We start from the raw sequence: 3,301 nt of genomic DNA on the forward strand, positions 1-3,301 counted from the left end.
AGACCAGTCCCCAGACGTGGAAATGTCGAACAAGCAATTAACGCATGTCGAACAAGCAATTAACGCATGTCGAACAAGCAATTAACGCATGTCGAACAAGCAGTTATGTTCCGCAGCGTGTGCGCCGGGCTTAATGATGTTAGATTATTTAGGGGCTGTTGCAAATTGGATTCAGCTTTGAAGGCATGTCAGACCCTACATGCGCTGAAGGTGTGTGGAGAACATTGGTATCAAATAGAGCTGCTGCTTTATTGTTATATGTCACTACAGTCGACATTGATCAATAGTGTAAAATTGCTATGGAACAATAGTAGTAGTAGAAAACTTGTCTTTAGTAATATATTAGATGCCTAAAAAGTAATTGGCATATAACCTTGAAAACGTGAAAATGTGCTATACCTCTACTTCTGGCATAAGCAGTGCATGAATGCCTGTCTGCTTTAGTCAATAGCAATTCTATGGTATCTGCCTTCTTGTATTCTGTTCTGGAGAATTAACAGTATTACTACGCTGTGTTTCTCATGTGTTATATCCTTCTATGTAGTGTACCTATATTATGTATATATATATATATATATATTATTACACGGGGCATGTCCCTATGTTTGATTAAAATGGTATTTGCTATAATTAATGATTATGTATGCGAGATCAGAGGCCGAATTAGATTTCATGAAAACCTCTGAATATGTGACAGCCAAAATCTCATCTTCTGTGAAAGGTTCCTGGTTAATTTATTATCAGTGTGCATAATAACAGTTACTATTTATAGCCACATGTTCATGTGTTTTCTCGTGCCAGGATATGTCTTTAGCAATGTTAGTAAGTATAGCAGAGAAATACTGAGTGAATATGCGAGAAAAACACCAGAGAAACACAGGGAATAATTTAACGTTACGTTAAGTTACATGTGTTCGTGTCGTTAATGGTTTTTTTTGTCGCTAGTTATTTTGTTAGTTAATTGTTACGGAGGGAGTGAACTCAATAAAATACGTGGTTATTTGCCTGTGGGAACGATGAAAAGGATGTTCCCTTTTGAAATTGTTTTAAAAACTAGTACTAATCTTCGATGTAGATGCCCCGCAGTTGCGGTTTGGATCTACTGTTTATTACTCGTTACTGTGGCTTAATATTAGTTAGGGGGTTGTAAAACTATAGGCGCAGTTTTATTATTACAAATATTACAATATAATTATAAATGTCCCGTTTCGGCGTACACGTGCTCTCAAATATATCCTTTTCTAGTGCGGTTAGTTCTAGCTACCCCTAAAGCATATAGGGCCTACGCAAGTATATGTGGTTTTTCTTTAGAATTTATTTGTCCATGTATATCTATCCGTTTTTGCGGACAAGAAAAACCAGAGGCGAGTACCACTGTGTGAATCCATGTTTGAAGGGATATTGCTTCGATTAATTAGCATTGCACGACTGTATTATAAATTATTATTATTGTTAGTATAAACAATAATAAATATAGGACGGTTCTGTCAATAATAAATGGTTTGCACGAAAAGAACTGTACAAGTATTTCTATCTCGTTTATAAATAAAAATTTCCACTTTAAAATCTATGCTCGGCAATGACTTCTTTGTTGACTTTTCTTGCTGTTAAACGAAAACATAACACACACATCAGACATGAACCACTCAGAAGTTGTAAGTTTAGGCGTGTGCGTAAGGTGTTGGAATAGAACCGGGTTGTCCCGTGTTCAATTCTTGTGAGGTAACTTCGTTAAATATTTTGAAACTCAAATGTTGAGTCAAATGTTAACACATAGATTCGTTCTAAACATTTAAGGAATGGTGTGTTTGGGTGCTAGCGTAGCGTGCTGGGCTGGTACTCAATAATCCCGTGTTCAAATCTTGTCAATGACTACGGTAAGATATTTTCGAGATGTTGTTAGGCGAAACATAAACACAACTTGACCATGACCATGACCGATGACCATGACTAATCGAGTGATGTAAACATTTTGAAAATGGCTCAAGGATATGGCCTTGAGCTCAAGGCTATGGCCTTGGCCTAGTAATGTAGAAATTTTAAAATTGTAAAATGTAATGGCCTTGAGCCCAAGGCCATCATGGCCTTGAACTCAAGGCCATGGCCTTGAGCTCAAGGCCACGGAAAATCTGAAAATTTGTAAAATGTAATGGCCTTGAGCTCAAAGCCATGGCCTTGAACTCAAGGCCACGGAATATTTTAGAAATGGTAAAAGTGGTCGAGGCCACGGTCAATGTCAGGGTCAAATGGCTTCTACAACAACAACAACAACAATAACATCTCTCCTGCATTCTACTCTGCTCTACTGCTCTACTGAACTGTGCTCTACTTTACTGCTCTACTGCACTGTACTCTACTCTACTATACTGCTCTACTGCTCTAATATTCTGTACTATCCTCTACGATACTGCTCTACTGTACTCTACTCTACTATACTGCTCTACTGCTCTAATATTTTGTACTCTCCTCTACGATACTGCTCTACTGCTCTACTGCACAGTACTCTACTCTGCTCCTCTACTGCTGTACCGATCTAGTTTATTCTACTCCACATGCGGAGATTCCCACCACCGCTACCAGTGATTCACTGCACTGTATTATTCTATCACTTTACTCATTACTGAAATATGTAGAGTTTTCTTTACAAATTATTGTGGGCATCTTAAATATTCGCCATTATATAAAAAGTACCTCGAAAATTTTAGTTTATTTCGTTTTTAGTATATTTATTAAAAAGTATTTCAATCGCGAAAGCATGTGGTAATACACACGCGTGTGGACTTCAATAGACGTAATTGTAATATATGTACTAATGAATATAAAAACACGAGTTTATAATCAGGGGACCGTTGTCAGAAACAACTATTCCATTTACAATTGATATAAATTGGTGGTTTTACTCGAAGCTTTTAATTACGCGTTCATGCTTTAATTTAACCAATATATCCTCTAATAATATTTAAATAATAAAAATAATAAATAATGTAAAATCAGTGCGAAGAGCATCTCCAAACATAGATCGCATCAGACGTGTACGTATAGCTCTGCGCACTTCATGGTATGTGTAACTGGAGACCGGTAACCACTGAATCGCTCTCTGCTCAATGTTGTCTTGAAAACGTGTCGATTCTCCGTGTCCTCTGTGTGTTCATCTGGTTACGGCGCTGCGATTGGTACTGGAAAAATATTTTATGTGCATGAAATTAATATGAAAATCGACAACGAAAGGCGGATGACGGATCAGTTGCTACTGACAATGAAGTTTGTGCAGTTTTATCTATCCCCCTCTCTCTTCTCTCTT

Source organism: Priapulus caudatus, unplaced genomic scaffold (assembly GCF_000485595.1).
Source record: "Priapulus caudatus unplaced genomic scaffold, Priapulus_caudatus-5.0.1 Scaffold1128, whole genome shotgun sequence".
Lineage (NCBI taxonomy): Eukaryota > Metazoa > Priapulida > Priapulimorpha > Priapulimorphida > Priapulidae > Priapulus > Priapulus caudatus.